A 13,415-nucleotide genomic window follows, 5' to 3' on the forward strand; every position below is an offset into this window, starting at 1 on the left:
TTTCAAGTGTGGCTACAGAATAGTTGTTGTCTTTCTGTCTCACCATGTATGTAGGGTATTATGAGTCCTGATGGCTCTCTAGACCTTCCAACTACATGTCCCTCTGAGGGAGAACTGAGATGTTCTCTATGCTAGATATTTTGTTATTCAACATGGGATCCCTTCTAAATATGGGATGCGTACAATCTGTCTCTTACACTGTCTCTGTTTTACTGGAAGCTATTTTTGCCTATCTGGACATGCAGTGGGTGCTGATGTGTATCTCTCTGCTGGAAACAGTTTGTGTTTGAGTGTGTATGTGGGTAAATTGACATATGATGAGTTGTCTTCAGGGTATTTACCCACGATGCTCCCTCCTGATGAGAGCCAAAACATGTGTGACCTTTTACTGGGGTTCATCTGAAACAAACATGCCCCCCCGTCACTGTGTGAACTTTGTCTTTATCGTTCTCTCTCAGTGTCACACTCAGTCTGCGTCTTGTCTGTGAACAGAACCCACAGACCAGAGGAGACAGCTGCCTCTTGTCCTCCAGGCAGCTTCTATCTAAAAGACAATTGTATAGCATTACATTTAGTGCATAGCGATGCACCAGTCGTTTCTCTGCTGGAAAGGCCCGTCTCAATGGGCGGGGGGTGAAGTGAGACAGGGAGGAAGAGAGGAAGGTGAGGAATTCAGGAGTGAAGGACAGCCACACATACATTATACCTCTCTTTCTCTTTCTCACATGTGCAAACTTGACGGTGAATATAATCTCCAACCTAACCATTCACCTCCAAACGAATCAATATGTGTATTACTCCAGACCGAGCAGCAGGCGGACAGACATGGGTTGGAATCCCAGCTCCGTTGTGTTTCACTGGATAACACATAATAAATCTGACTTCCCTCTTGGGGTTTTGATTGTGTGACTGTTTTTAGCTCCCACCCATATCCTATCACACCGTAAACATCTGACATCGCTGGATTGGTGAAGTAGGGTCAGATTTGTGTGTGGGAGTGTCTGATAAGGAATTATAATCCTTTCAGTAACAGTGTGTGTGTGTGTGTGTGTGTGTATGTGTGTGACAGAACGGCGAGCAAGCGGGGACCCAAAAGCGGACACAGAGGCAGAGGAGGGCGAGTCACAGTGTTTATTGCACCAACAGGGACAATGCGGTCAAGTAGTGGGGGACAGGGAGTGGTCGTTATCGGGCGATCAGATGGTTGAAGGTGCAGGTGAAGCAGACAGGATCGCAGTGGGGGACAGGCAGTGTTCGTTGTCGGGCGGTCAGATGGTTGAAGGTACAGGGGAGGGCTGGCAGGCTCGTAATCCGGGAAAACAGGCAAGGGTCGCAACCGTGGAAGAGAATGACAGGCAGAGTGGGTAATAAGACACAGAACGCCAGAAAGGACTGTACAAGACAAGACGATCTGGCAACTGCCAGAACAGAGAACAGGGGCTAAGTACACATGGCTAATGGGGAACCGGGAACACCTGGCGAAGGGGCGGGGTCAAGACAACAGGTGAAACACATCAGAGTGTGACAATTTGTGTGTGTGTGTGTGTGTGTGTGTGTGCATGCATGCGTGCGTGTGTGTAAATAGAATGTGGGAGCTGACCAGGATGTTGTTACTGGAGGCAGACAGCTTCCATCTGGAAAATCCCACAGATTATAAAATATGTGTATATGTTTGTGAGAGTGTGTGTGGGTGTGTGTGTATTTGTGCGTATGGTTATGGGCCTGCAATCATGTATTCCTATCTCTGTGTGCATTTGTTTTTGTGTGTGTGTACAGTATGTGTGTGTGTTTGTATGTGTGTTTATGTGTGTGAGCATCCCATAGTTATCTGTTCAGCCAAGCTTAGATGGAGTGAAGGGGAAAGGAGGTAGGAAAGTAATGCAGAGAGATACAGAAAGAAGGGGAGAGATATACATGTAAATATTGAGAGAGGAAGAAAGTAGTTACAGAGGAAAAGGTGTTGGGAGGCTCTGTGAGGTAGTGGGGGGGAGAAAGAGACAAAGACATAGAAAGACAGGGAGGGAGAAAGAGAGAGAGGGAGAGAACGGGAGAGGGAGAGAAAGACAAAGTGGCTCTGCATCTCTGTCAAATTTGGCCTACTAATACATTTCTTTTTCTTTGATGACAGCTATTCATCAGCTAGCTCAACTGTCCCCCGATCGTCAACAGTCCCCTCCACTATATACACATACAGTTAATAACCCATATTACACTTTTGGAAGAGAAATTCTGATTTGTTTTAGTGTTGTTTTGACATAGCTGTCGGTCTGTTTTTCAGTGTGCCTTTCCTTCTCTCTTTCTCAATGTTTTTTCTGAAATTACTTAATTGGCATGACATAAGGAGTCACATATTGCCAGTGTAACATCTATAATTAAAGTGATAATAGTCGTCAATAATGTAAATAGCACAATCAGTAGAGAAATACCTCTCCCTTTATCTCACTGTGTCATGTCCCACCAGTAACTAGGCAACTTCTAAACTTTTTTTTATTGCAACTAATTGTAACATAAACAATGTTTATGTTACAATCATAAACATATTTTCGCATCTAAAAAATGTATGATAATATTTAGTTCAAAACATAAACAGTAAGTCTCTGCAAAAGTGACACATAAAGTAACAGGTTTAACCATATTAACAGGATCGACTATTTCAGAAAGGGCTCTTCAAAAGGATTAAAAAATTCTATATCAATACATTATTTCGGGGAAAAGGCTGTCCTTTCGTGGAACAACCAACCCATCGCTCATTCTCTCACCCTCTCCCTTTCTCTCATTCCTTTTATATTTTAATTCGCACATTGATTTTTCTAACTCTTTTTACCCTCGCGCCCTCCACCTACATACACACCCACCTACCGACACGCGCATTCACTTTTCCCCTGAAACCGCGAAACCAGGACAGCCCAGCAGAAAACGGGTTAACACGCACCCTGCTTTCTGATTGGCTCTCGGCCCGGCGGTCTGAGCCACCCTGCAGAGAGACGTAACTAGGCAACTTCAGCGGCAGCGGAACCAGGGGAAGAAGGAAAGAGGAGAGGGGGGCGAAAAGAAGGGGAAATACGCGCTGAAATCCTGACACAGTTTTTTCACCGGGGCAGTGGAAGGATGTAGCCCGGGAATCTGTCACTCTCCCTGGGATGGGAAACTGGATTACAGCCGACACTGAATCATTGTTTGTGGATGTGGTGAATAACCGGGAATTACTGGGATGACTGGATTGTAACCTCGAAGCAGAATGGGAACCAACACTACTCCATCTCGGACCGGCAGTGAAAAGGTAAGTCAGTATTGTAACGAAAAGGAAAGCCGAAAAGAAAAAATCTTTAGTTTTACGTGCTTAAAGTGTTTCTTCCGAATGGAAGATGTGTGTAGACTTTTACCGGACAGGCAGTCTGGAAAGGCAAAGCATTATACATTTTGAATAAACTGTTATTGCACCGGTGTTTATTATTGCAAAAGAGAGCTACAAGTAGCCTATATTATTTTATTTTGTATAGCAATGACCGTCTTGGCGCGCGTGTGTGTGTGTTTGGGTGTTGGGGGGTGGGTGGGGGGTATGAGAGGCAGAGAGCAGGCAGTGGTTTGCTGCATTGACATCTTTCTGTGAGCGTGTTTGTGTGTGCGCGTGAATGTGTGTGTAACCTATGTACGCGCGTGTGTGTGTGTGTTTAGATATTCCTCTGCGTTCTGTTTCCTCCATTCTTGTCTATTAGTTCGAGGGGAAATCGTGCCCGAACCTGTTTTTCTTTAAAGATGACGATGTTTTTTCACGATTTTATCAGATATCGTTTAGAGTTTTATGTTAGACAGTCGGAACTACGTGATCGGTCTCTGAGTGCTTGTGGTCTACCGGTGATCTCCAGTTTTACGTTAAGGAGCTCCCCCCTCTCTGCTTTCTCTCTCTCCTCTCTCTCTCTCTCTCATTCTCTCTCCTCTCCATCCCTCTTTCTATTCTTCTCTTTCTCTGCACCCACTCTTTCTTTCTTCCTCTCCCTCTGTCTGGCTGGTGTATAACCTCTGCAGGATCCTGTTGTGAGGAGAATGAGTTGAAGTGTAACTGCAGTTCTGATATTGATCAGCTACTGGAGTAGAAATGTAATGAATTCTACTCTGTCAGAGGCTAGGGGAGAGTAGTAGGAGGAGAGAGAGGCTATGAGGGAGACAGCGAGAGAGGGGAGAGAGGCTATAAAGGAGAGTGAGAGAGTCTATAAAGAATAGAGAGGTATGGAGAGAGAGAGGAGAGAGGCTACAAAGGAGAGAGAGATAGAAAAAGTGACTATAAATGAGAGAGAGAGAGAGAGAGAGAGAGAGAGCTTATGAATGGACACCCTGGTCGGTCTGTGCATGGCTCCGCTGCAGCTGAAAGACGCATTAATCACGGAGCGGCTCTTCACACACGCGTGCACACACACACACACACACACACACACACACACACAAGAGCGATAGCTGCTCGCCAGTCTTGCTCTAGCGCTTCACAGAATCTGGCCACTAAATCTTTGCCCATGCAGGCGGCTGGCTGCGTCTGTTGGTGTTCAGTCCAGTGTGTGTGTGTGTGTGTGTTTGGCAGTATGAGTGGTGTGCAGTGCAAGACTGCATGTTGTCCACATCACAACGCCTCATTTGGTAAGGAGAAATGGAGGGGGGTGACGGGATAAGGCAGCATGTTTTCCTGGGATTAGGGTGTGTGTGTTTGTAAGTGAGCTTGTGTGTGTGTGTGTGTGTTTGTGTGAGAGAGAAAGAGGAATGTAATGAGTGTGTAATGAAGGAGTAAAATTGTAGACCCCAGGAAGAGTAGCCGCTACTTTTGTCAGTAGCTAAAGAGGATCCTAATAAAATCCTAACGTCCTGAAATAATGAATTGACTGTAATGAATAAATAAGGCCTGACTGTACTGAGGCCTGTGGCTCTTCTTACTTACCACACAATACATGCAGAGTGCCTAGCTGTACTGCTTAGCTGTGTAATATTGGGCAGACACTACAAACCCCTATGCATTACTACAATTATAGTCCTCTTTCAAACGCAACTAGAGAAGCAAAAAGTGATGTGATAACGGTGGTATACTATCTCAGCTGTTAGTGAAGTTTTGTGTTAGTGTTTTAGTCAGGATTCAGCACTAGCTAGCTATTAGTGAAGCGTTGTGTTTTAGTCAGGATTCAGCACTAGCTAGCTATTAGTGAAGCGTTGTGTTTTAGTCAGGATTCAGCACTAGCTAGCTATTAGTGAAGCGTTGTGTTTTAGTCAGGATTCAGCACTAGCAAGCTATTTGTGAAGTTTTGTGTTAGTGTTTTATTCAGGATTCAGCACTAGCTAGCTATTAGTGAAGTGTTGTGTTTGTGTCAGGATTCAGCACTAGCTAGCTATTAGTGAAGTGCTGTGTGTGTCAGGGTGAACCAGAGTTAGCTATTAGCGAGGTGTTGTCTTGTCACACCTCAACAGTGCTAAATCGGTCTCTCACTCTCATCCTGACAGCTCTTACCACTAATGTTTTGTGAGTGTCCAGATGTTCCCTTTTCTCCACACCTATCAGTTCTCCCTTTGATCGGTCACCTGAGATTTGAACCAGCAACCCTCCAGCAACTAGTTTGCCTCTTTCTTCACATAATATACTGCCTTCAGTAGTTCTCCAAACATTATAGTTTTATTTTACCAGGTGAATTGACTTAGAACCCATTCTCATTTACAGTAACATCCTGGGAGCAATTTGGGTTAACTCTCTTGTTCAGAGACACAATTTTTTAAACTTACCATGCCAGCTCATGTATTCAGTCTAGCAGTCTTTTGGTTACTGGTCAGATGCTGTAACTGCTTCACAACATGCTGCTCCAGGTTGTTACTCTAAATGTATGTTAAGTAAGAAGAGCCATAGGCTACAGTACAGTCAGGCCTTATTTAAATTTTTTAAATTCTTCAGGGTGGTAGGATTTTATTTGGATCTTCTTTATTTAAATGCTAGGGATGCATTGTATTTTTGAGGCCAGTACCGATTACAGTTTTTTGCTAGATCAGCCAATCACAGGCATAAACTGATTTATTTTGGTTTATTTAAAAAGAATTGGGGGAAGGGGGTAGAGAGTTTCCTGTTATGTAAATATTGCTATACCTTTGACAAATCAATGCATCCATAATAAAATAAAACTGTTGTGCTCTCATTCAGGTTGGTCCGTAGCTGCAACAACCTGTTGGTTTTAGAGGTTTGCAGACAGGCATTTATTGTATTCGAAAGATATGCAATCAAATACCACAATTTGGACATGATACTAATCCAATAGGTTTGATGCTGTGAAATGTATGTCATTTCTAAATGGTGACAGTGTACGCAAACACCCAAAATCGATGTGGAGAATATACACTCACCTAAAGGATTATTAGGAACACCTGTTCAATTACTCATTAATGCAATTATCTAATCAACCAATCACATGGCAGTTGCTTCAATGTATTTAGGGGTGTGGTCCTGGTCAAGACAATCTCCTGAACTCCAAACTGAATGTCAGAAAGGGAAAGAAAGGTGATTTAAGCAATTTTGAGCGTGGCATGGTTGTTGGTGCCAGACGGGCCAGTCTGAGTATTTCACAATCTGCTCAGTTACTGGGATTTTCACGCACAACCATTTCTAGGGTTTACAAAGAATGGTGTGAAAAGGGAAAAACATCCAGTATGCGGCAGTCCTGTGGGCGAAAATGCCTTGTTGATGCTAGAGGTCAGAGGAGAATGGGCCGACTGATTCAAGCTGATAGAAGAGCAACTTTGACTGAAATAACCACTCGTTACAACCGAGGTATGCAGCAAAGCATTTGTGAAGCCACAACACGCACAGCCTTGAGGCGGATGGGCTACAACAGCAGAAGACCCCACCGGGTACCACTCATCTCCACTACAAATAGGAAAAAGGGGTTACAATTTGCACAAGCTCACCAAAATTGGACAGTTGAAGACTGGAAGAATGTTGCCTGGTCTGATGAGTCTCGATTTCTGTTGAGACATTCAGATGGTAGAGTCAGAATTTGGCGTAAACAGAATGAGAACATGGATCCATCATGCCTTGTTACAACTGTGCAGGCTGGTGGTGGTGGTGTAATGGTGTGGGGGATGTTTTCTTGGCACACTTTAGGCCCCTTAGTGCCAATTGGGCATTGTTTAAATGCCACGGCCTACCTGAGCATTGTTTCTGACCATGTCCATCCCTTCATGACCACCATGTACCCATCCTCTGATGGCTACTTCTAGCAGGATAATGCACCATGTCACAAAGCTTGAATCATTTCAAATTGGTTTCTTGAACATGACAATGAGTTCACGGTACTGAAATGGCCCCCACAGTCACCAGATCTCAACCCAATAGAGCATCTTTGGGATGTGGTGGAACGGGAGCTTCGTGCCCTGGATGTGCATCCCACAAATCTCCATCAACTGCAAGATGCTATTCTATCAATATGGGCCAACATTTCTAAAGAATGCTTTCAGCACCTTGTTGAATCAATGCCACGTAGAATTAAGGCAGTTCTGAAGGCGAAAGGGGGTCAAACACAGTATTAGTATGGTGTTCCCAATAATCCTTTAGGTGAGTGTCTTCTTTAACTTCATAGTCCTTGTTTGATTTCAAATCAATCATCCAATGTAGGGTGGCAAGTTGGCCAGGTGGTTGGGGTATCTGAATAATTTCTGAAATGTCCCTGGTTCTAATCCATCAACCGCCATGACGGAAGCTCTGTCGTTCTGCCCCTGAGCAAGACAGCTAACCCTAATTGATTCTCCTCCTACTGTACCATTCCCCTCAGCATGTTGCTTCTTAATGGATTTGCCTGTTTAAATAACATTCAAATAAAATATTTTGCAGCATAGAGCCGAGAGAAAGAAACGCGTCACTCTCCCAATAATTACAAGGGACACTGTATTTTTGGACAGATCATTCGTTTAAGAGAAAACTGTAGAGGTGAGAGTGTGCTGAAGAGCAGTAGCTTATATTCAAACCCTTGTTGAAGATACACGATTGAGGGCACCTGCTTTAACTGCTACACCAACCTGCGCCCAACTTTCTAACCTTTGCGGCTTATTGCTCTGAAGAAAGGAGAAGACTAGAGAAGAGGAGAGAAAAGCAGTGAGAGAAAAGGAAAGAGGAGATACTTTAAAATGTTGACAAGTATCTATTCAGTGTGTGTGTGTGTGTGTGTGTGTGTATGCGCGAGCATGTGCGACGTGCATGCTTGTTCATTTGAGGCCTCTTACTTCAGCTTTTGTGGGCCCAGCAGGCAACATCAGGTCACCATAGAAACCAAGAGAGCATTGTGTAGAAACCTTCAAAGAAAACATTAGTTTCTCCTTTCTCTTGGTCTCCCTTGCGCTCTCTCTCACTCTCTGTTTCCCTCTTCGTCTTGCTCGCTTTTTCTCTCTCCCACTCCATCTCTCACTTCCTCTCTTGTCTCTCTTCTTGTGATTCACTGTAATGTATTCAAAAGCAGTGTGAGGCCTTCAGGGGACTTGTTGTTCATCTTTAAAGAACGTTCTGTCTAGTGCTGAGTGTTAAATTAAACAACACACAAATACGTCTGCTTTCTGTCCTTACGTAAATCATGTATCCACGTCAACTGAGACGGCTCACTAGATGTTACAGGAGATCCAGATAAGTGAGGGAATGCGAAGGAACGAAAGTGAGAACAGGATTGAGATTAAAGCAGTCAGAGAATGGAGGGAGCAGGGGAGGAGGATGGGAATTGACTGGTGTTTGGCTGGATGTCCTTCCCATTGATCCTGGCTCTGTGTGTGTTGTCTCTTTTGGGATTGATATTAGTGGTTATCTTGTGTGCGTTATCTCTGGGTATTGGTGTTAGTGCTTACCTGGTGGGTTGTTTCTTTGGGGTTGGTATTAGTGGTTATGTGATGTGTTGTCTCTATGCATCGGTATTAGTGGTTGTCTGATGTGTTGTCTCTGGGGATTGTTAGTAGTTATCTGGTGTGCTGTCTCTTTGGGGATTTTGTTGGTGGTTATCTGGTGTGTTGTCTCTGGGGATTGGTATTAATGGTTGTCCGGTGTGTTGTCTCTGGGGATTGGTATTAGTAGTTATCTGGTGTGTTGTCTCTAGGGATTGGTAATAGTGCTTTGTCTCAAAGCAGACTCTCAGATCTGATTCAGCTAACAAGCTGCTGTTCAGGACCTTCATTGTCCAAATCAGGAAGGTGGGAGCACAAACCTACCCGCTTTTTAGAAGGTTGTGGCGAGAGAGAGAGAGAGAGAGAGAGAGAGAGTGTGTGTGTGAAAGGGAACAACAGAGAGAAAAGGAGAGAGGAGCCCCCCAAAAAATAGTTGAAAACACAGATGCACTTCCTCAACTATGTTCACATTGTTACACCTCTCTACATAGCTGATTATATTTAAAATGTCTTCCCAAACATTTGGGAGAAATACTTACTTTGAATTCATCAGACTTATTTCTTCTTTTTTTATTTTATCAGTTGCTAGGTAAATGTTTCCCATGCCTATATAGCCCTCTAAATTGAAAAAGAAAAAGACAGAGAGAGAGGGAGAGAAAGAAAAAGGATAAAGAGCAGGGCTCAGAGTAGGATATCCGGTGGCGGCTAATCTGGCAGTATTCTAATCTGTAATCAGATTAAACACTCACAATCTGTCTGTCCTACCACATACTGTCTAGGATTACGGTCTGCAACAGCAGCATACATACATCCTTCTCTCACTCTCCCTCCCTTCATTTCATTCCATCTCTACATCCTTCTCTCTCTCCATTCCTCAGTCCCTCTCATCTCTACATCCCTCTCTCTCCCAGAGTATATCTTTCGTTCTTAATGCTTACCCTGCCCCCACACACACTCACACACCAACACACACCAACAAACAATAACACACACCAACATGCATGTACTGTACACACAGAAACACACACCAAAACACAGTCTGAAACCCAACAACACACACTGAGACTAAACAACAACAACACACACACACACACACACATACAAACACACACCAGCAGATAAAAACACATGTCAACACTTACAAACACACACTTACCTTACAGGGACTTAACTCCTCTGGGTCTGATACTGAGCCTCAGTCTGCACTGTTCCTGTCATTTTCATATTCATGCTCTTAGTCGCAATTACTCTAACAGCATGTGTGTGTGTGTGTGTGTGTGTGTAATGGCCCCCCTGCTATCAGATTTAATGCACATCATTTCAGTAAGTGACTGATTTTCTTAAACTGCACTTTACAAAATAATGCTCTTTGTTGTTTGTCTGTGTGTGTGGAGACAAATTGTACCATAGAATGTTTGCTATGCAATTCCCAATTGACACAGCGGTGTTGAGGCCCTGCATTCTAGTCCAGCTATGCCACTGTGACTTTATCGCTTCATACTAACTGAGTATGAGGGAGTACCCCCTGAAAAGCACAGCCCAGGTTGGCGGGAGTGATGTCAGACAGGGCTGCCTTGTCGGGGTGCGCTTTAGCTACTTATTGTGGTGGGTTGGGGGCCTGCAAGCTCATTTGCAGAAAAAGGCTTCTTTTCTTTGAAGGTACAGACTTTCATTCATCCCCAGCCCACTAGTTGCTGCAACAAGGCAAGGCCATCATCACCAATTGGACACCATGAAATTGAGTGGTTAACCATTTTTTTACCTGTGTGTTTCTGACACCCCTCCTGTTTCCTGATTAGGGCATGTTGAGCTGGGACAAGAAAATGTACCTGTTGGATGCAAATGAGCTTGCCTTTTGAATGGAGGTGGACCCCCAAGAGTATCCTCTCTACATATTTCCCTCTCCCACTGTTTCCCTTTCTCTGTCTCTCTGAACATTGCTTCAGAAAGCTTGTCATTTGAAGTGGCATTTCTGTCACTAATTATTATTATTACATTATTATTACATATTATTATTTAGCTGTCTACTAAGTTTACAGAGAGGGAGAGGGATTAAATACTGTCCTTGTCTTCTTTATTCTTCACCCTTCTCTTTCCCATCTCCAACTCCTTTCTTCTCCTTCTCTCCTCCTCATCCTCCTCTCCTCCTCATCCTCTCCTCTTCTTCCCCTTCTCTCCTGCTCTCCTCCTCATCCTCTCCTCCTCATGCTGCTCCTCCTCCCTGAGACCTGTAAAGAAAATCAGGTGTGTTGTAGGTCTTGTTTAGACTTTAACACTTGAACTCAGTATTTTCTACATCCTCATTATCCCTTAAAGTAACCCCTCTCCTACTCACAACAGTACCGCACACACATTACACACACACACACGTTACACACACACACGCACACACACATTACACACTGCGTAGTGACCTGGTAGACTCCAGTGGTATAACATGCTCTCTATGACATTAAAAAGTGCCGGAGGACAGAGTAAAACAAAGGCTCATAAATGACATTGTAATTCCTGTTTTTTATTCAGCCTTTTATCCCACTGTGTGTAGAGGAGAGAGGTGGCTGTTGTTTTGGCGTTTTCTTTTTGTTCAGGAACACAAAAGATAATGTATTCGTCTGAGTGGAGGGGGAAAGGGTAATGTGGGGTGTGGGGGGTGGGCTGTAGGGGCTTGTTTTGTTACATGTCCCTCAGGAGAGCTTCTGCTGGCTAAAAGACAGAGTCGGGTGGGGTGGGGGGGTGAAGGAATTAACGAAAGAATGGAAGAGTTGGCTGCCTGGGCCAAAGGAATGGACGTTTCCCTACAGGATTCCCTTTTGCTTTTTTCTCCCTCCCTCCCTTTCTCTCTCTCTCTTCCTCCCTCTCCTCCCTCTCCATTTCTTGCTCTCTTGGCTCTGGCTGTCGTTCTCTCTCTTCTCTCTCCCTTTCTTTGTAGACTGGTAAATGCTCTCTAATAAGTATGACACTGTGCTCTTGTCTGTCCTCCCCTCCTCTGTCTCTTTGTCCATCAAGTCCTCCATCCTAGTGTCCATCTGTCCTCCCCTCCTCTGTCTCTTTGTCCATCAAGTCCTCCATCCTAGTGTCCATCCGTCCTCCTCTCCTCTGTCTGTTTGTCCATCTAGTCCTCCATCCTAGTGTCCATCTGTCCTCCCCTCCTCTGTCTCTTTGTCCATCAAGTCCTCCATCCTAGTGTCCATCTGTCCTCCCCTCCTCTGTCTGTTTCTCCATCAAGTCCTCCATCCTAGTGTCCATCCGTCCTCCATCCAAACAGAAGAAACTAGTTGAGTCCCAGCTGTGTTGAAGACCGAGACATTCTGGGACATTGAGGCAGTCTGAAGGGACTTAGGCCTTCAGCGTTCTACAGTGTACTGCACAGCCATTACAATTCAAATGATTCATTGATAGACACACTGATTAGAGAGCAGAGGGAATAAGATAGGAGAGGGGAGGGAAATGGGAGAGGAGAGGGTAGGGGGTTTAATGTAAGATTCAATACTAACTGTTGATTTCTTAGTGTACCTGGAAAGGGCTTGTTTGTACTACGAGAGAGAGAACAAAACGCTAAATAAACTTCTCAGTTTGCGTAATCATTTCCATAGTGTGTGGATTTACACCGGCATGTTTGAGACGCACCACAAGGGATTGTGCGCATCAATAGTGTGAAAATAGATCGATATCATTGCGCACCACACAGACACTTGGTACAGTTTGACACAAATGTCTTCACACTTGCAAAACTCTGGGGGGCACTGCTGAAAATGGGACACACCGTACCTTGGAAGGAGGCGTCTCCAGTTATCGATATCTGCATGTTTACACGACGAAATAATCAAGTGTCTTGAGTCTTCTTCGATATGTCTTGGAAGATGTAGCTTAATGTAAACAAGCCCAAAGCTCTGAGTCTGTCCTGAATTACTCGTTTACTGTTCAGCCTGACTGATTTACACATACACATTTTCTACAAGTATGCACACAGATTCACACACACATACACACTCACAGTCTTGAGTCTCAGTGATTAAATATCACATACACACTGGCGGGGGTAGGGGACCCATCCCGTGTTCTGATTGGACCAGGGAGATCTCAGGGGTGTGTCTCTAAGATAACAGGCGGGCACGATGAAGAAGGACAAGATGGAGGGAGGACGGAGCAAGGGAGGAGAGGAGACACAGATTCAGGTGTTTGGGTGTGTTTAATTATTCACCTGTGAGACTGACGTGATGAGCACCAAGCACACACACAGCCCAGACACTCAGGCGGGACTAATTACTAAAACTCCACCGCAGAGAGGGCTGCAGCCACACAACGGCTGGCACACACACACACACACACACGCACACACAGCCTGCCTCTGCAAACCCAATTCATCACACTCTCTTCCCCTCAAGTCCCAGAACCAGTCGAGAGCGATAGAGGGAGAGAGAGAGAGAGAGAATGAGGGAGGCAGAGGGAGAGAGTGGGGGATAAATATTAGAGGTAGAGAGAGAAGTTAGAGCTGGTCCTTGGAGACAGTGTTGCTGCAGGCAGTGCTACAGGTAACA

General features: G+C 44.6%; 1 protein-coding gene across 2 annotated transcripts in view; it reads left to right on the plus strand.

Annotated features, from left to right (window-relative positions):
- dab1a (DAB adaptor protein 1a) overlaps nucleotides 1-13,415 on the plus strand; it is a 202,590-nt gene that overhangs the window by 140,641 nt on the left and 48,534 nt on the right. Inside the window, exon 1 of one of the 2 annotated variants that reach the window (XM_020049220.3) lies at nucleotides 3,020-3,280. The exons of the other annotated variant lie outside the window; for it this stretch is intronic. The gene's annotated coding sequence lies outside the window, so the exon portion shown is untranslated. Of the gene's footprint in view, nucleotides 1-3,019; nucleotides 3,281-13,415 lie in introns of those variants that run through there. 2 annotated transcript variants of the gene reach the window in all.

The sequence above is a fragment of the Esox lucius genome, chromosome 8, assembly GCF_011004845.1.
Source record: "Esox lucius isolate fEsoLuc1 chromosome 8, fEsoLuc1.pri, whole genome shotgun sequence".
NCBI classification, from domain to species: domain Eukaryota; kingdom Metazoa; phylum Chordata; class Actinopteri; order Esociformes; family Esocidae; genus Esox; species Esox lucius.